This window comes from Halichoerus grypus, chromosome 6 (assembly GCF_964656455.1).
Source record: "Halichoerus grypus chromosome 6, mHalGry1.hap1.1, whole genome shotgun sequence".
Classification (NCBI taxonomy): Eukaryota; Metazoa; Chordata; class Mammalia; order Carnivora; family Phocidae; genus Halichoerus; species Halichoerus grypus.
In genome coordinates this window covers 142,946,826-142,967,602 of record NC_135717.1, presented here as the reverse complement: position 1 = coordinate 142,967,602, position 20,777 = coordinate 142,946,826, and the positions used below count along the sequence as shown (strand labels likewise).

The 20,777-nt window shown below is 36.8% G+C and overlaps 1 long non-coding RNA gene across 1 annotated transcript in view; it reads left to right on the top strand.

Annotated features, from left to right (window-relative positions):
* Positions 1 to 1,790: 1,790 nt before the first annotated feature.
* LOC144382152 (uncharacterized) overlaps positions 1,791 to 20,777 on the top strand; it is a 212,962-nt gene continuing 193,975 nt past the window's right edge. The window contains exons 1-2 of the long non-coding RNA XR_013448587.1: positions 1,791 to 1,918; positions 3,272 to 3,430. This is a non-coding gene — a long non-coding RNA (uncharacterized LOC144382152). The remainder of the gene's footprint in view (positions 1,919 to 3,271; positions 3,431 to 20,777) is intronic.

The following is a 20,777-nucleotide window of genomic DNA, read 5'->3' as shown; positions in this document are numbered from 1 at the left end:
ATCCTTTGTTCCAAGGCTGGTACTAGGGAGAAGCAAGCAAGATGCCTGGGGAGCAAAATTTAAAGAGATACTCACTTTCTGCATCATGCAAGTGCAGGGTCGGCCCCTGAGGACGAGGGCCTCCTTAAATTTTACTCCCTAGATGCCTCGCTTTCCTTGCGTAGTCCCAACCGTGCTTTGCATTAATCAAAGAAATTCAAATTACAGCTGTGATCACCAGTCTCCCGGATTGTTCTCTGTGATCCCCTGCTCATCATGACGGCATTCACAAATATACGGGATTCTGTAGGACCAGTAGGATATGTCTGAAGTGATTGTGTGTGACGTTCTGGCTACCGCTTTGCTCTCTCTTCCGGGAGAAGCTCTCAGGAGCCAGCTGCCATTTTGTTAGGCTCAACAAACTGCTTGATGCAGAAGTCCAAGTGGTAAGGAACGGAGGCCTTCTGCCAACAGCTGTGAGAATGAGCCATTTTGGAAGCAGATTTTTTTTTTTAGCCCCAGTCAAGCCTTTCAGTGACTCTAGCCTCGCCAACATTTTAATTGCAATCTCATAAGAAACCCTGAGCCAGAACCATTCCAGCCCAGCTACTCCTGAGTTCCTGACTCACAGGAAGTTTGAGATAATGTTTATTGTTTTCAGCCATTTGTTACGCAGCAATAGATAATGAACACAAGCAGACCGGAGGCATTTTATCAGTTGTACCTAAAGAAAAAGGAATTCTGGGGCGCCTGGGTGGCTCAGATGGTTAAGCGTCTGCCTTCGGCTCAGGTCATGATCCCGGGGTCCTGGGATGGAGTCCCGCATCGCGCTCCCTGCTAGGCGGGGAGCCTGCTTCTCCCTCTGCCTCTGCCTCTCTCTCTCTCTCTCTCTGACTCTCATGAATAAATAAATAAAAAAAAAAAACATTTAAAAAAAATTTAAAAAAAAAGAAAAAGGAATTCTGTGTTGCTAATACAGTCTTACCATAGTGGTTGAGAACACAGACTCTGGAGCCAGTCTGAGTTTGAATTCTGCATCAGTCATTTATCAGTTGTGTGGCCTTGGAAAAATTACTTGTGTTTTAGCCCTTCTATAAAAGAAGGAAAACAATAGCTCCTATACTACAAGATTGATGAAAGATTTACACACGGGAATATATACCAGGTGTCTATCAAATAATAAGCATTATGAAAGCATTTGCTGTTATTATTTCTAACTACTTTGTCAGTGCTTATCTCTCATATAGATGCATGGATTATTGTTAACAATGCGTGAAGTATAGCTTTCCTTATATGCAAATGTGTTTCACTAATGCCTTACATAAAAATACCTGAGGATAGATGTGTATGGCTTCTCAAAAAGGTATTTTGTACCTCCAGAGCAGGAGAAATGAAATTTCTCTCACCTTGGTTTTAGGTGGGGAAAATACTTTTCTGGATTATGGAGTCAGGAGGAGTTTCTCCCTATTATTCACATTTTATTTTATATTTATTTCCTTCTTGCCATTTCAGAATTGCTCCCAATTTCAGTAGCTGGGGTTAAATGTTTGCATGTCTCCTGTAATAAAAAGACTCAAATAGGTTTTATTGTCCATACGTTGCATGCCTACAATGCAGCTTGCACTTCCCCATAAATGAATGTCTTATTCCCTTGCATTGTATTTTTGTGTGTGTGTGACCTAGATGCATTCTTCTCTTTAAAGGAATGTTCTTACTGCTCTGCAGACATCATCTAGCCTGAGCTGGAGGTTACCATGGTAATATGGCCATACAGGATGACTTCAAGACTACATCATGCTGGGTTGTTTTCAGGGAGAATTGAGGACTGTTGTCTTTTGCTGATAGGCTCTACTTAAACTGACCCTTTCTGCCTTCTAAGAATAATTAAAGAACTTTGCTGTTGGTGGATGTCCAGGCTGGCTATTTGCAAAAAAGTAAAGTAGGTAACATTTATCTTTACACTTTCATTTTTTGTGACATTTTCCCCAGTAATAGCATCCTTTTATTCTCTAGGTATGTGATGACCATATATTATCTGAGACCTTCCTAACAGGGAATAAATTAATCTGGCAAAGTTATCTATGATTAAAAAAATTATCACTCTATTTGAGTTGCATTATTTAGGTTTACCACAAAACTCATGATTGTAGAGAGAACTATTCTAGAGAAAAAAATTAAATTTTCTTGGAAACACACATGTGGCAGAAATCTCTGCATTTAGAAATATGCAATGAAATCTTTATTTTAAAATTACAACTATAAAACATACACATAGCTTTCAAATAATTCCCAAAATATGTATACTAGGCAGAACCACCAAATGTGCCAATTTCTGTCCAAAACAGCACAGGCTTTTTCTTCTCTGTCCCAAACACTAATCCTTCTGAAAATGACTTCAGTTTAATTATTTTTTCTTAGCAACATTTACATTTTTTGTCTTTATTTTTCTTGAATTGTCTGAGTTTTTAGAGTTTCTCAAAATTTTTTACCAGATTATATATTCAGTTGGGCATCAAAATCTTCAAAAAATCTTCACTGGTTGCACTTCAACAGTGAAGCAAACAAAAATCACGATTCCTGGTAATTAACCTGTGAAGTAAATGCATTTGAATCTTACAGTATTTCTCCTTATTCATAGCTGTATCATTCTTCGTGCATTTAATATTTGCTGCTGGGTACATAGCTTTTCATGTGTATAGTTGTCTCTTCACCTAAATTGTGAGAGATCCTGTCTTATGTTTTGTTCTTTGTTTTCCAGGCAGCAATTAATTAGCAATTTCATAAGCATTAATAAATTGAAAAATTTATTTAGAAGCAATTTAAAAAGGTATGGAAACTTTCAAGGAAAGTGGTTACTCATCATTTTTCCCCCCATGAAATATTTTGCACTAGCTCTTCAAGTTGTATTTTTCAGTTGTAGAGAGGAGTCATATGTTTGTTTATTCATTTAGCATATTCTTTTGAATACTAGGCTCTGTTCTTTGAGATGTGAGCCAAGGTTTGAAGATCCCTACTTTGATGGAGCTGACCTTAGTAGGAGGAAATAAACAAGCAATTAAGAAAACAATTTAGAATTCCAATGAATAAAAAGAGGCTTATGATAAAGAGACTGTGTGGCTACTTTAGAATCAGCCTCTCTATGCAGGTAACAACCTGGGAAAGTTTAGGACTAACTATGTTGGATTTGAAGATACAAAGAAGGCCAATGTTGCTGAAGTGTAGAGAAGCAGCAGCGGGATTATTAAATACAGTAGTGTCCCCTCATTCGTGGTTTCACTTTTTGTGGTTTCAGTTACCCATGGTCAGCTGCGGCCTGGAAGCAGATGATCCTCCTTCTGACATATCATCAGAAGTCAGTAATAGCCTCATATTACTTCACAGGGCCTATGTCATTGATCTCACTTCGTCTTATCACGTAGGTGTTTTATCATCTCACATCATCACAAGAAGGGTGAGTACAGGACAGTAAGATATGTTGGGAGAGACCGCATTCACATAACTTTTATTATAGTATATTGTTTATATAGTATAGTATATAATTATAATATTATAGTATTTTGTTATAATTGTCCTATTTTATTATTAGCTATTGCTGTTAATCTCTTCCTGTACCTAATTTAGAAATTAAACTTTATCATAGGTATGGATATAAAGGAAAAAAGCAGTATGTATAGGGTTCAGTACCATCTGTAGTTTCAGGCATCCTTTGTGGGTCTTGGAATATATCCCTAGGAACTACTCAAATGTCAGAGAGAGAAGAAGGCCATGGAGTGTCTTTGCACACCAGGGAGAAGAATTTGGATTTTTTAAAAAAGTATAATGAGAATCCATTGGAACATATTAAAGAAGGATGAAACAAGATCTGATTTACATTTTAAAAAGTTGCAGTACTAGGATATGAAACAGAGAAGATTTAGACCAGGTATAGTTGAGATAGGATTAGGAAGCTAGGTCAGGAGTTCTGATTTTTCCTTGTTAAGTTTGTAATATTTGTTTAACATGCATGCAGAAATACGAGGTAGGAGAAAGGTGATGGGTAAGGTTAAAGACAGGGACTTTGGAGCCATTGGTATTTAGTTGGTCTTTAAAGCCATGGAGTGCATGAGATTAGCTAGAAATATTACTTTGTGAGAATATTGACAAGGTGACTTGAAACTGAGCCTTGAAGTACCTCAACGTGTAGAGATTCAGTAGAGGACCAAGGATCATAGAGGAGACAGAGAGTGCTCTAAGTGTGGTTAAGAGGACAGAGCACGGAGAATACAAGATCAGAAAGGTGTGCATGGGATTTGGTTTCGTGGAAGTCATTGGTGACTTTGACATAAACAATAGCTGTGGAGTGGTGGGGACAAAACCTGACTAGGGTGAGTTTACCTATGAAAACAATGAAAAGAACTGTCAGGATAACATGTGTCTCATAATATGTATGGTAGGTGATAACAGTAATGGAATGAAAACACTACTATTTAATGGGTGTTGGCTTTATGTATGGCATTTTACTAAGCACTTTTCAGGTATTATTTCACTATATGCTTGTAACTTTGAAATCTTATTATTAGCTTTATTCTAAAAATAAAGAAATTGAGATCTAGAAAATTTAAGTGACTTGCTAAGGTCACATTGCTTTATCACAAGTGGAAGTTTTGCTGCATCGGTCTTAACCTGAAGAATTAATGGAGAGATATAATTATTGTGTATATTTATTTTCTATACATTTTTGCTCTTTAATTAAGGTAACAGCTCACATATGTTAAGCTCCATTTTTGGAGTTTATTGGCATAATTGGATCACAAGAAAGTGATAATCACATCAACACTATAAAGAATTGATGGCTGCACAATGTTTTTCAATCCTAAAATCCAAACTTGAAGGACTTAAAATATCTCTAAAATGTACTTATATCAAAAATCCCAGATATAATGAATGCATTTCTGACTGAGGGAAAACTTTTAATTCGTTTCTTATTAATTTTTTTTCAGAATGTCATTGTAAAATAGCTAGAATAATCCATATTTAACTAACATGTTAAAATCAACATGTGTAGATTTTCATGTAGTGTGTGGTGATAATTTAATATTTTGTGTAGTCAAATTAATGGAAACATGAAAATGTGTGGTGATAATTTAATAATTTATGTTGTCAAATTAATGGAAAATAATTAGCTACCTACCTGGAGTTATACTAAATTAATTTCAGAAAGATCAAAGATTTATATATGAAAGCATAAACACATTAGGAAATATAGAGTCTTTAAAAAATAATGTTGGATTAGGAGTGACCTTTCTAGCATGACAAGAAATAAGAAAAGGAAGCACTGACAGGTTTGACTACTCAAAAAAAAAAGGAATAACACTATACAAAAGTTGAAAGAGAAGTGAAAAACTGGAGAAAATATGTAGAGAGTATACAAAAGAAAAATGGATAATATCCATATAAATAGTTTCTATAAATAAATAAAAGATGACCAGCTTAATAAAAATGGGCAAAAAATATGAAAAGACAATTAATTCATAGAAGACACCATGTCCGATGAACAAATAAAAAGATGTTCAGTCACAGCAGTGATTCAAGAGATGCCGATTGAAACAGTGTTGAAGTGGTCTGCAATTTAACAAAAGAAAGCAAAGAAAATTACTAATGATAACTAAGAGTGTGGGGGAATAGATACTTTCAAACACTGTGGGTGTGAGTGATAAACATTCATCATGGGGGACTTTTCAGGAAAATCCCCAATTAATGCCAGTTGTGTACATTTTTTTTTCTTGCAATGGGACTAGAGAAAACTATCGATACTAGTTATAAGTGAAGCTGTCACCAAACTGTCACCAAACCCTTTTTTCTAAGGTAGATGTTCTCACCCAGGCCGCATAAGAGAAACATCTGGGTAAAATAGCCCCAACTAATCAGGTGAGAATCTCTGGGAGTGGGGCATAGGCACTGCTAATATTTAGAATCTTCCCAGTAGAATCTAATATGCACTAGGTTGAGATCTGTTATAAGTATCTTCACCTTTCCTATTAGGGAGAGTAAATAACAAACCTAAAGCTAATTCTTGAGTCTCTATTGTTCAAGAAAATTGCTGACCTACTCTAGTTAATGGAGAGGAAAGAATTTCTCTCTCAGCTGAGCTGGTCTAAAGAGTTTTGCTTGTGTCCCGTAAAGATTTTCCTTATTCCCAAAAGGGAATAAGCCTGGGGATTCAGGCTAGATTTCATCAGCAGCATGTGTCCCAGTCCAGGGAAAATAATAATGGATCAGAGAGCCTCTTCTCCCTTTTCCTTGTTTACCTTCTAATGTCTCTGGAGCTCTGGAACCTTCAGAGGGCAGACCCACACCTTTAGGCAGAAATCTGAAATCAGATTGAGTCATACTCAAATACTTTAGGTACATTATGTTTAGTTAGGTCTAAAATACAGGTGAAGACATTTGATTTAGCTTGTTCCCTTGTGACTTAACATTTCCTTTTCATGGAATTATGAGAATCATGGTAAAATCCATTCAAGAGAGGGAGGCTGACCAAATTATGGCAGACTCCAAAACAGTATTGTTAGAATCTATTTGCAAACAATTTTGCAGCGTTTACTAAAATTTTTTTATACATTTTATGCCAGCATTTCTATATACTGGCGTATATGGTTTCCAAATATGGTGGTCAGTAATTCCTCCCTTCATTGTACATGCATAGACTCCAAGTAAGGGGGTCTGTTTTTTCTCCTCTTGAATGTGAGCTGGCCTATGGCTTAGCTAGACTAATAGAATGCGGTGGAAGTGACATTCTGGGATTTTCACACTAAACCTTAAGAGATACTACAGCTTCCAGTCCTCCTTCTTGAATCTCAGCAAATGTGATGTAAAGAATAAGTGAATTGATTAGAGGCTAGAAAAGTCAATGATTAGAGGCCACATGGAGAGACCACATGGAGAAGCCATCTTTGGTAAGCTCCCAGCTGACTGCAGCTGCATATGAGTGAGACTAGTCGACAGTCCTGGGGAAAAAAAAAAAAAGGTTCCAAGCAGAAAAAACTGAAAATGTAAATGTAAGAACAGAAGAAAGGTTTATGTGGCTGGTGTGCAGTGAGAGATGGGGAGAGGAAATCAAGTAGTCTATTTAGCCTCTTGTTAGCCATATTAAGAATTTTAAAATTTTGTTCTAAAATTGAAAAATGTTAGGCACACTATGGAATCATTTAAATATATTTAAGTATATGAATACATTAAATTGGAATATGTAACAAGCTCTTTACAATGGTTATCTCTGAAGACTGCTCTTAAGGGGAATTTTTGCTTTTGAAAATATATTTTTATAATGTTTTGATTTTATATAAATATTTAACAGACTCTGACTTTCTTCCAAAATTTCTTTCATTCTCTCTATATAATGAGATGTGGTCATGAACATGTTTAGACTATATATCTCTAACTCCTTTGTGGTTAAATTGTGGTTAAAGTGAATGGAAATAATATGTAGCATTCTCGTCTGAAGGTTGTATAGTAGTGGGTTGGCCTCTTCGCTTATTTCCTTCCTCTAGTTTTAGCTGTCTGCAGAGACGGATGAGAATGATAGAGCCATAAAATGGAAGGGCACTTAGTCCCGAATAAATTTTATGGGAGAGAACCACACTAATATATGAGCAAGAAAAACTCAAGTGTGTTAAGCCCCTCAAATTTTGGAATTTGTCACCACAGCTTAGTCTAACCTAGCTAAATACAATGAAGTACATGCATTGCTTTCATAATGGGATTCTATTTAATGTAGAAATTTCAATTGTACCCCAGGTTAAGCCTAAAGTCCTTATGAAGCTTTGCTGCAAATAGATCAAGGAATTAATTAGAGCACTAGACGAAGTGAATATTTAAGCGTTTTGTGAAACAATATTTAATAAGTCCAGTGACTGCTCTGATCTTATAGTTTGTATCAGATACTCAAGGATTTTCAGTGCTCTTACCCTATCGCCTTATATGTCAAGAAGCTTCCACTAGTATGTAGCATGGACTAGGAAGTATCATTAGATTATACCTTTTGAAATCACATTTCACTCAGTGTATTATGAAAATGTGATAAAATATAAATTTTTTTACCTTGTCAATTATCTGAGACCATTATTAGATAATTAAACTAAGTTTCTTGCTATAAAAAGTAACTTGTACTCCAGTGACCAGGCATATCAAATTGCATCCATATGAAACTTACACCATCTATTTACATTTTATTAGTATTTGTGTCATGTATGCACAGAGCTTGAGGACATAATTCTAAGTCTGCATGTATATTTAGATAACAAATCTAGAGGTCATGCAGAGATAGTTCAAAGACAATTTTAGAGGTCATGCAAAACTCTTAGTTCATTTTCATTCTCCCTCGTTTGTATTCTTTCTGCCAAGCCCATCCAAAATAAAAAAAGTCTTTTCTATTATCTTTTTCATTGTTTTTGGCAAAGTGCAACAAACTGGGTTCATAGGATAAAGAAAAATATATATTCCCTATTCCCAACCTAATATTCCTGAAATGACACCTAATCTAGCTCTGTTCCCTGCTAAAAAACAAATCAGACATTTAAGGGAAATTTGCTGTGCTGTTACTTCTAAGACTGAAAAATTTGATTTAAAAACCTCAACAATTTAGTAAATTGTTTTATGTCTAATAAAACATAAACACCAGTAGAAATGCACAATCTGAACACTCTGTGATAGCCTAGAAAAATCTTGCGTTAAGGTAAAATTAACCAATGGAATAAAAATTATATTTGAGGCTGGACTGAAACTGTATAACTAAATAATTTTGTAAGAAAAAGAAACACAATTTAGAGACTGGATTTATTAGGATGGCAAAATTGTGGGTTGCTATTTTCCTCTTTTACTTATATTTTATTAATGGTGCTATACTGTTTTTTATGCATCAGCAAATTCATTTATTCTTTATTTAGTCATAAATAGTTGTCAAGTACCTACTTTCTCCTAGATTATTTTTTGGACATTGGGAATATAACAATAGAACAGAAAACCCACTGCCTTAATAGAATTTACATTCTACTGAGGGAGAGATGCAATAAATGAATATGGGGTATAATTTGCTGTGTCTCTTAGATCCTCCAGGAAGTAGGCAGTGAAATAGATGTAGGAGTGAAAATGTTTACTGGGGACTAAGACCAGTGAAGGGAAAAAGGAGGAAGAGGGATTGGGCAGAGGTCAGCTCTAATGCTGTGCCTGACAGTATCTCTAACAGTCCAGTGAGGCAATCCAGAGCAAGGAATTCTCAATAGAAATGCCTAGATCCTTGTATTGACACATTGCTCAGCCATTGGCTGAAGTCCTCTGGAGAAGAGTATCACCTGTACTTGGTGATACTTGAAGATGAGGTAGGTCCTGACAGAATTAATATCTGGGGGCTGTTAGTTAACCCCACTCCTCACTTTTGGGCAACAGAAGGGATGTCGGAAAAGAGCATCTCTTTGTCCATAATTTTTGTAGATGAAAATAGGGTAAGAATAGAAAGTGATTGTGAGTTGTGTAAGACTGATGAATCACAGCCCCGTACCCTTGAAACAAATAATACATTATATGTTAATAAAAAAAAAGAAAGTGATGTGGAAGTTTATTTTACATAGGACAGTGAGGAAGGCCACTGATAAGATTATAATTGAGTAGAGACTTGGAAGTTAGCTTCAATCCATTAGATGATCTAGGATAAGGATATTTCAGGAGATAGGATAGCAAGTGAGAAAGTCCTGACAGACAAGCCAGTGTGGCTGAAGTGAAGAGAGTTAACAGAAAGAGGTAGGGGATGAGATTGGGAAGATAGGTTGGGAGCATAAGTAGGAACCTAGAGGCCATGCTTAAGATATTTTCTGAGTATCATGGAAGGCTCTGAAGAGGAGAGTACCATGAGCTGATTTACAATTTTATAAAAGTCACATTGGAAAATTGTGATTTGCACTAGGGTGTTAGTGGTTGTATGGTGAGAAGTGGTAGGATTCAGGTATATGTCCAAACTCTGCGTTTCTAGTGAGTTGAATGTGGGAGATGAGGAAGACATCCTTGACTTCTGGGCTTGTGGCCTGAGGAAAGGTGTGAATGGAGGGGAAGAATAGGGGAAGAACAGGTTGTGATCCTAGTGGGGAGATGGAGTTGTTTTGGATAAATTAAACTGTGTATTAGATTCCTACTTGACATGTAAATGGTTAGTTTAAGAAGAGCAACATGAAGCCCAGAGGAGAAGTAGAGTGGAAATAAAATTTGGGAATCATTAGAGTATAGATGAAATTACAGCAATGAGATTGGAAGAGATCACCTGCCGAAGCTGAGTGTAAATAGAGATGTGTACACTTGATTAAGCCCCAAGGCATTCCACAATTCAGAAAGGGAGATAAAGAGGACAAGATAGGAAAGGAGACAGAGAAGGAGCAGACTGGGAGGAAGAACACCAGGAGATGGAGTATCTTGGAAAGACAAGTATTTGGGGAAAAGAAAGGGGGTGAGAGGGTGATGATCAACTACGTCAATTGTGGCTGAGAAGTCAAATAAGATGAGGACTGGGTGTTGACTTTTGGAAATGGTAAAGTGGAAATCAATGTAGACCCTGACAGAAGCAGTTTTACTGTGAAATAGTGAAAAGCCTTGTTTGAAAGCAAAGTTAAGGAAAGGGCACTGAAGCCTGAGAAAAAAGAAGCAATGCAAAGGTGTGCGTATGTGTTTACATTTTATCCCTAGAAGAGATTATTTTTTAAAAGGTACAATACATCATGTTCCTTGGACTCATTTTTTTTTCCTTCTCTCCTTCCTTCAGATGAGAGATCTGAAGTATAGTTGAGTGAATCCACCAAGCCAGTCAAATTCTATTGTTATAGTTTTAGAAGCTGGGTAGTACTAAACTCTTTCAAGTACTATGCTTGGGTAAAAAAGAGTTGGATGAATTTTGCTAATGCAAAAGCCTCTACCTTGGATGCTGTTAACCTTAAAAATAAAACAGATAGTTATTTTACCAGCAAAAAAAAAAAATGGGTTTATTCGGGAATAGCTGAGAATTGCAAATGGGGACAAGCAAGCTATAGCAAAGACCCTAGGCAGGTCCACTGAACAAAGGAGAGGAACATTCTTTTATAGAGGGAAGCACAAACTGGGAAGGTTGTCATAAACAAAAGCCCACTGGAATAAACTGGGAAGCACAGTGGCTTCTCACTGGCTGAGTTGTGACAGTCTCTTATTGGCTGGGTGGGGAGAATAAGCCTTTTAACCTCCTGCTAGGATAGTAAAATCGTATCCACAAGCAAGCTCTTTCTCTTCCTGCTGAATTCGCAGTTGATGAGGAATGCTAGGGTGTGAGAGCTCCCCCTGCCAAACTTCTCAGCTCCATTTTAGTGAAGTTTCGCTTTATTAATTTTCACAATGCCAGGGGCTAAATATATCTATATAAATGATATGAATTTTTTTGTTTGGAGCAGCATCCAATTTACATTTCTACATCTGTAATTTAACCAGTAGAGGAAAAATTAATTGGTAGTTAAGTTACAGTAATTGCTCTGGGCTCATACATACTATTATTATTAGATTGTTTCCACATACCTCCTTTAATACTGAGAAGGATCCCCTGAAAGTCCTTTATAGATGAGAAAATGGAGGCTCTGAGATTCAGGTAATTTGCTCAAAATCACATAGTTTCAGATGTGGAATCTGCAAATCTGACATTAGGCTCTTGCTTGCTGTGGCATGCAGTGCTACTTCTTGATTTAAAATGACCAAAGGGCTTAAAAAGGACAATCATTTATGCCCACCCCAACCAAAACTTTTAAGTACTTCAGAATGAATTACAACTCAGTAATTAGAGACCTAGAATTACACATTTAAATTAAAGTCAATTTTTTTGGGTTTCCTACATAGAGAGTGATTGGTTGAATGATTATGATAGTTGACCTAATTAGTAGAAATGAATATCATATTAAACATCTTTTGGGGGTTTATATGTTCTGTGTATATTCTTAGCATAGAAATGTCTTGACATTTCTCTTTTATAGAAATTCAGTTGTATACTGCTAACATCTTTAAGACCAATATAAATGCATATACACAATTATGAAATTTTATAAAACTCTTGATTTTGAAGGAAATAGGCAAGAAAGAACAGATTTTAAATTGGCACTTGATATATTGACAGTGAAGGAATAAATAGGTGTACTTGTATTGATAAACAATGCAAAGGCATTTACTTATGCTATAAAATAGTGATCTGAAGCTATAATGTAGCACCAATTATGAATATAATGTTAAACTGATTATGCATTCCAGAGCTATGGTAACTATTACCTAGGTAACCATAAAAATATGTAATCTTGGGCTGAATTTATTAAATGAAAAGTTTTGTTTTGGAGTCCTGCTATTGCAATATGTAAAATGATAACATGATTTAAGTGATTTAAGTGAACTGTGTGAAACAGATTTTAAATTACATTTTACATGGTTAGAAAAGATAATTACAAAATTTGTTTCAATTACATATCCCAAACAACATGTGGTGATGATTTACATTTTATTTATTATACATTTTCCCCTGAAGAATATGCTCTATATTGTTCTTAGGGAATTCTGAGATTTGTATGAATTAGCTATTAGACATTTTTATATTATACATAATGTCTTTTATTCAGTGAGAAAAGAAGCACTGACAGAATTTTTTAAAAATCGAAATTACATAGACATACATCTTTAATTCCCATTTTTATTTCTTTTTAGTTACTTTTTTAAGATTTTATTTATTTGAGAAAGAGAGAGAGTGTGAGTAAGAGTGAGAGAGCACAAGTGAGGGGGAGGGGCAGAGGCAGAGGGAGAAGAAGACTCCCCGCTGAGCAGGGAGCCCCCCCTGGGGCTCGATCACAGGACCTTAGGCTCATAACCTGAGCAGAAGGCAGACACTTAACCATCTGAGCTACCCAGGTGCCCCTCTTTTTAGTTATTTTTGCATCATTTTGTCATCTTGATATTGCATCATTATGTCATTTCCATTCTCCACTTCTAAGACGCCCCCCTCACCCCACAACCACTGTTCCCCCATCCCTGAGCTAAGTCTGTTTCCAAATTAGGTGTGGTCATGTGACTAAATTTTCTGTAACCCTGTATGAGTAGAAGTGATGTATGCCACTTCTGGCATTAGTGCTGGTATGTGCCACCATGCTGTCTCCTGCCCGTTAGCCAGTGTGATCCTAACATGGTAGTGACCTGACTTTAATTATACTATAAAGACAAGGCCTTGTGGGATGGTGGAGGAACATGAAGGAAGGAACCTGGGTTTTTGAATGACTGCATGGAGCCGGGCGACCTTTTGACCTAGACTGCTCACTTCAGATAAGAGAGAAATAAATGTTTTGTCTTCTTTAAGTTACTCAATTATTGTTAATTCTCTTTATTATAGCAGCCTAGCCTAAATAATACACATTGATTTGACTAGATTCAGTGAGTGAAGGAGTAAATCCACATGCTTTCTCAAATTCGTGAGTTCAAGTTAGCTCATTACACACATTCTTCCTCATAATGACATCAGTCTTGGTGATACAATCTCACACTCCTCCATAGTTCTTTCATACTTTAGACAATATGTGGCTCTACCTCTAATTAATGCTAGCTGTATTTACTTGTACTTTTTCTTATTATATTGCTATTACCATAAGTAGGGTGGGGTTGGTGTCTTGCCAGGCATATATACATTGCAGTTTTGTAAGAGACATTTAACTCAACTTGATCAGTTTCTTTATGTGTTGTTGGTTACCCTTACTCTTGTGATTGAAAGAATACAAACTATCCCATGGTCTGTTTCCTCTCTTTGTTTTATTTTTTCTATCTCTGATGATTTACATAGATTCTGATGAAAATATAAAATTATTGACTTGATGCTTTTTAAAATGCAATATATACAATGTATATTTTTCTACATATATATTTTATACTAGATATTACTTATATTTTTGTGTATAATATATTTAGTGTATATTTTCTGTACAGTATTTATTATTTTTATATTTTCCCATACAGTGTATTTCTCTTTTTAATTTTCTGGCCAACACTTCTTGATTTTACAGAGGAATAAGCTGAGAGATAGAAGGGATAGCTAGCTTAGGCTATTACACATAGCTGCTAGATAGAGGAACCAGTTCTCAAAGTTGGCCACTCTGACCCCAAGTTTATTTTTGTTTTCTAAATAGTAGTGGGGTGAGGTGCCAGGATATACAGTGGAAATAGAAGCGGAGCCCAGAGCTTGAGGGAAGAAGGGACATAGAACAGGAAAGAAAAGTAAGGGATGAAGAGAGATTTGCAGGCATATGGGGAAGTTGGCCTTGTTTTAGGTGACCTAACACTGACCCTGCCTGGTTGAGAGGTTTCCTGTTCTCAGATATCCCCATATTGGAAGAACAATTTTGTTGTCACAACTGGTTGAGCATTCCCAGGGATCTGTATGGAGTAAACTTCTATGTCCAGAGTGGACAGAAGAGTCTTGGTCTTTTCTGGGAGTCTTAAGTTATGTGGCTGTGGGGAGTCGGAGATTTTGTTCTAGCACAGGTTCTCTTGACACTAACAAGAATCTCTTTACTGGGTCTTGCCAATTTCCAAATTGAAAGCAAAACAGAAGGAATCTTTTCCTGGTGACTGGTCGTAGTTTGGCTCTCATTTCCAGCTTAGTTACAGATTTATTTATGGCTTTATTATCTTCCTGGTCCTCTTTGACGGATCTCCCTATCTTCTCCCGATGTGGACTTTATCACATACTAATTAGAATGTATGAAGTAATAAATGTATACTTTTATATACAGGGGTATGTAAGATGGTACGGTGAGGACAGAAAGAAAGATCTATATGAGAAGTTTTAAAAAAATCAACAGTTAAAAAATCTAAGAGCTCTCAACTATTTTAAACAATGGAAAAACTTATTTCATGTTCTCATCAATATTTTTATGTACAGATTTTAAGAAATGGCAACTGAAGTTTTTGGGATTGTTCAGCCCCTTAGTAATGGCTAACATTTATAAACGTATCAGCATTAGTTTGCTAGGGCCGATATAACAAAATACCACAGAGTGATTGACTTAAACAATGGAAATTTATTTTCTCAAGTTCTGGAGGCTAGAAGTCCAAGATCAGGATGTCAGCAGGTTTGGTTTTTGAGACCTCTCTTATTGGCTTGCAGGTGGCTGCTTTCTCACTCTATCCTTTTTTCTTTGAGCACATGCAAACCTGGTGTTTCTCTGTGTGTCCAAATTTCCTCTTCTTATATAGACCCCATTCAGATTGGGCCAGGTTTTTGAATGATGGCATGAAGCAGGGCAACCTTTTGACCTAGGCTGCTCACTTCAGAATATCAGATAAGAGAGAAATAAAGAGCCCCATTTTAACTTAATTAACTTAACTAACTCTTTAATGGTCGTATCTTTTTTTTTTTAAGATTTTATTTATTTATTTGACAGAGAGATAGAGAGCGCAAGTAGGCAGAGCTGCAGGGAGAGGGAGAAGCAGGCTCTCTGCTGAGCAGGGAGCCCGACTTGGGGCTTGATCCCAGGGACCTGAGCTGAATGAGCCACCCAGGCACCCCTAATGGTCCTCTCTTTAATACAGTCACATTCTGAGGTATTGGGAGTTAAGGCTTCAACATCGGAATTTGGGAGAGATGCCCAATTCAGCCCATAGGAGTAACTTATACTTAATATACTTATATATATTATGTATACTTAATATATACTTAATACTTAATAAGTGGTAATGAGGGATCTGCACTGTTCTAAACCCTTTTTATGTACTGAGTTGTTTAATCTGTGCAACAAGGCTGTGAGCTAGCTACTTGGAAATATTCTATTTTCCAGATGTAAAAACTGAGTTACAGAGAGGTAAAATGACTTTCTCAAAGTCACAAGGGCAGTAAATGGCAGAGTCGGGAATAAATGGAGGTGGCCTGGTCTCAGAGCTGCTCTCTCAGACACCATGCTGTTAGATGTTAGTTTGTACCAACTTAAGGGCAAACGCTTTAAGATCGGATCCTAGGTTCAGAAGATGACTTCATGTTTTGGTTCTACTAGTCTATGCTTTTCAGAAAGCCATCTGATTTCTTTAGGTCATCTATAGTCTCCTGTCTGTGAGGAATAACTGACAAGATGATATAGAGCTCTTTGGCAAATAAGAAGGACTACATAAATGTCAAGTGTTGTAGTAATTTCATCAGTACAGGTGTGTTTGTCACTTATATTTATGGACAGCCTAGCTACTGAACTGACACAAGACTGTGTTGATTTCCAGAGAAAACAGGTCCATGACAATGTGAACGAAAGATCATACAGTATGTGGCAGTAAACATTTTGACTCCAGTAGTAAATCCAACATGGTACTGAAGATCTCAAGCCTAGTCTGTTGTGTACATTTTTTTTTTTTTTAAGATTTTATTCATTCATTTGAGAGAGAGAGACAGAGAGAGCACACAAGCAGGGGGAGAGGTAGAGGGAGAGGGAGAAGCAGGCTCCCCACTGAGCCAGCCAGGAGCCTGACGTGGGGCTCGATCCCAGGATCTGGAGACCATGACCCGAACCGGAGGCAGACACCCAACCATCTGAGCCACCCAGGCGCCCCTGTTGTGTACGTTTTAACTTCACAATTAAGTGAAAGGTTTATTATTCCCCAAATAGGCAGAAATGAGAAAGAGAAAAAGCAGCTCTTGACCATGGGGAACTGCCATAGCTGTAGGCTTCAGGGTTATTTGAAACTGGCCTGGTACTTTCACCTAATGGTTGTCCTGTTGGGCATAAACAATCTCATCAAACACCAACACAAGATGAGGCCATTCTGAGACCATGACACAGAGAGACAAAACAGGGCCATATCATAACTTTTTAGGCACACAGGAAACAAGGTCGCTGTGCCATCCCAAAATAGCAAACGTTCCCCTCTCCTGGCTGACATGAGAAACGGCTACTTCATCATCAGTGACAGCGCTAGCCTCACTCAGGCCTGGCATCTATATTGAAAAGATTCATTGAGATATCCAACCACAGAATTGTCCCTGCTTTCTTAGAGCATCTAGAGTGAACCCTTGCTTTCTTAGACTCTCCTCAAGAGCACCCAGCCAAAGCCAAAATCCTCTCAGAGATTCTTCCTAACGCCCTCTTCCTGAGATGGCCCACAATTCCCATGCGTCTTCTCCCTTGCTTCAGTGAGTAGTGAACATAATTGGTTCAACTACGGGTGTGTCTCTGGTGCTCTTTAGCTGAAGGGCATTGATAAAAGCAGTGCAGTTGCCCAAGCAGGTTTTAGAGAAACAATCTCATTTATGCTCCTATTTTCCCCATGTGAAAGACTTAAAAACATCTTTTTAGCACATAAAGCTTTGGGGGTTTTCAGGAGAAAGGCCATTGGGAGTTGCAACTATTTCAGTAGGAGAGAAAAACTTCTATTTGAATACCTCTGTTTCGTGCTTTTGCCTTTATAGATCACATAGGCTGTGTTTACATTTATTTTTACTGTATCTTTCCTTTTTGCTTGCATTCTCATAAAAGTGTGAGGTTCTGAATACTGTGTATTCCATCTTGTTACAATGACTGTCACACATGATTTAGTACAAAGCTCTCCTTCTCTATATTCTTATATTCTTCCTACCCAAAATAGAAGAAGAAAAAAAAAGAGTTATACTGGTGTGTGCTGCCTGCCCAATTTAGTTGCTAACTGTCCACCCACTGTTCTTTTCTCTGCGCCGTATGCCTGTGCCGTGGTTTGAGTGATCAAATTAAATGATAGGCCTAATTAACCGAAAGAACTTTGTAAGCTTCTCACAGAAAAACTGCTTTATACTTTCAGCTCATTACTGTCTGATAATTTATACAGTATTTGCCTACACATACATGTACACATTCAACTAATTTTATTCTAACACCTTAATTCATGTGCCTATGTTCTGTTTCTTGAAATTTCCCTTTCTCTCATTATGGTTGCATAGCAACCTCAGCAAGTTGTGAACAGCAAAATGACTTGTTATTGGGTTAGGAGAGAGTTTGTCAAGTACCGTTGAGCTAGGGGTTCCATAAGTAAATAGTATTCTCTTATATTTTGGTGGAAGTATATTTAGAGGGAAAATTGGAATCTGTGATCAATCCAGGAAAAATAGAATGATTTACATCAAAGAGAAATGTTTACACAGGTTGATAAATCAACTGACATGATGGGTTCAAAGATTTCTGTCCTTTATTGAAACATGAGTTTTTATGTATTCGTTTGCATTTTATTCATTCATTCATTTAAAGTATAGTTGATATACAATGTTATATTAGTGACTTGAATTTCAAATGGTGTGTGTATAGAGGTTTATTTTTAGCCTCTATTTTAAAGATTCATTTGTTAATATATTGAAGCAACAATCCTACTATATATGATGCCAGGGTACTTAAGGTAAAGATGTATCAGACACGAGCATTAGTGCCAAGAAATTTTGTAAAATAGATTAAATTCTGTTTTTCATGGGAGCTTATAATCCATCCTGGATTTGGATTTAGGCTTTGAGTCTGACTAAAGGTACAGAGGTCAGAAGGCTCAGTGCCTGAGGTCCCTACTCTTTCATTATAAGGGCAGTTTATTCTTTCAGAATAAATCTGTGGTTTTGCTGTGGAAGGTCCAATCTGGAGGAATCCAGATTGAAAAAAATGCATATTTTTTTTTTCTTATTTTCAAGCAGGTTGCTTTTGTAGAATGTATAGTGTGGACAGCCCAACTTTTACATTCACTGTCTGCCTAATGTACCTCATTAAAATATATACACAGAGAGAAAACTCCCTACTCCTGATTGCAGCTCACAGGGGAGTATTTTTGGTACTGTACTTTTCATCTGACTGCATCACACTATACATTCTCTAGTATCTTATTCCTCTAAAATTTTTTGAAGTACTTGTTTTCTGTCTGAGCTGTGTATTATTGTCTGAGTAGCTTCAGTTGGCTAAAAGGTAGTGGCCACAATAGCTATTTTTATCCATTCTGAATTTGGATCCTATCCATTTAAATTGTGTTTCAGAAAATTGTGTTGGTGTTAATGAACTACTTTTGATGTTCTGAGACCGTACTGTTGATGAGATCTATGTTTTACATTTTGTAAACTCTAAAAAATTTAAGAACAATGCTCTTGTTGACTCTGGATCTGATGTCTGTAATAAACTCATGATGGTTAATTTTATGTGTCAACATGACTGGGCCACGGTATGCCCAGATAGTTCTTTAAACATTATTTCTAGGTGTGTCTGTGAGGGTGTTTCTAGGAGATTTGTGTTTGAATTGGTGAACTGAATAAAGCAGTTGGCCCTTCCCAATGTGGGTGAGCATCATCCAATTCATTGAAGGCCTGGATTGAGTAAAAAGACAGAAGAAGGATGAATTCAGTCTTTCTCTGCCTGACTGCTAAGCTGGAACATCAATCTTCTCCTGCCCTTGGTGCTCCTGGTTCTCAGGCCTCAGACCTGGAATCCATAATCTACTCTCTGCCTCTCAGCCTTTAAACTACAATGCTGGCCTTGCTGCATCTCCAACGTACTTAGGGCAGATTGTGGCCCTTCTTAGCCTCCACTGGTTCTGTTTCTCTGGAGAACCCTGACAAAGATAAAACTCTAGGATCAAGACCATATAAAATCAGTCATCTAATGGAAGGAAAGCATAACTAATGTCATTGAGCACCTACCACGTGTCAGTATTCATACACTATTCTCACTTAATGCATACAGCAATAAGGTGGGTATTACTGTAGAACTGGTAACTGACGGGATAATCACGTCCCAGAGAAATGAAGAAAATTGACTTTCGTCACATAGCCAAGAAGTAGCAGAAGCAGGTATTCAAACCTGTTTGCCTGACTCCTAAACTCATTCCTACCTCCCCATTCTGAAGTTCAGGGAACTAGCATTTATGACTATCTACTACTTGTCAGACATGGGATGGAAGATTTATATATATATGTTATGTATAGTATATACTCTCAGGTATTCTGGATGCAATGAACAGCTCTAAGCCATGACTTCTAAACTCAAAGACCTTGTAATGTATTTAAGGAGATCAATCAAATGAGGCAACATTAAAGTGTGTCAAAGGAGAATTGGAGATAATTACTATGGGAGCAGAGAGGAAGAACTTCACTGATCCTCTCAGGTCAGCTAGCAGCTGGATATCCAGGAAGCATATGTTCATTTTCTACTTTCCATCTAAAATATCAATAGAGGGTTTGCTGCTTTTGTCATAAAATAGAGCTGTTTTCAGCTGTCTGTTTCAACTATACTCTTATGACCTTTTGAATCTTGAGTGACTGTGGTATAAAGAGGTATATCTCAGCTTTATCGTGTACTAGATGTGTGATTCTGGGCAAATTACTTACCTCTTTGTGTCCAAGTTTCTCCATTTGTAGAATGCGCATAATAGTAGCACCTAGTTTATAAGTTTGTTGTGACAATTAGAATGATCTAAAGCTTTGTTATTAGTTACATACATGTTTAGTTTATAATTATAATGCCTTCTTGGTGAATCTTTTTATCATTCATTCACTCTGTTTTGCATAACAGTACATATATATATATTTTTTTTTTTTTTTTTTTTTTTGGCCCATAAATCCTATTTGTCTTATGCCAGCTTTCTTTTGATCAGCATTTTGCTCTTAGTATTTGATAGTATTTGCTGTCTTTTTTCTAGCCTTTGTCTGCAATTGTTTGGGGTCCATATGTTTTAGGTATTTAAAGATTACATTTATGTTTATTGTAATTATTGTTAATTTTTATTTCCATCATTTGATTTTGTGCTATATTTCCTATGCTTAC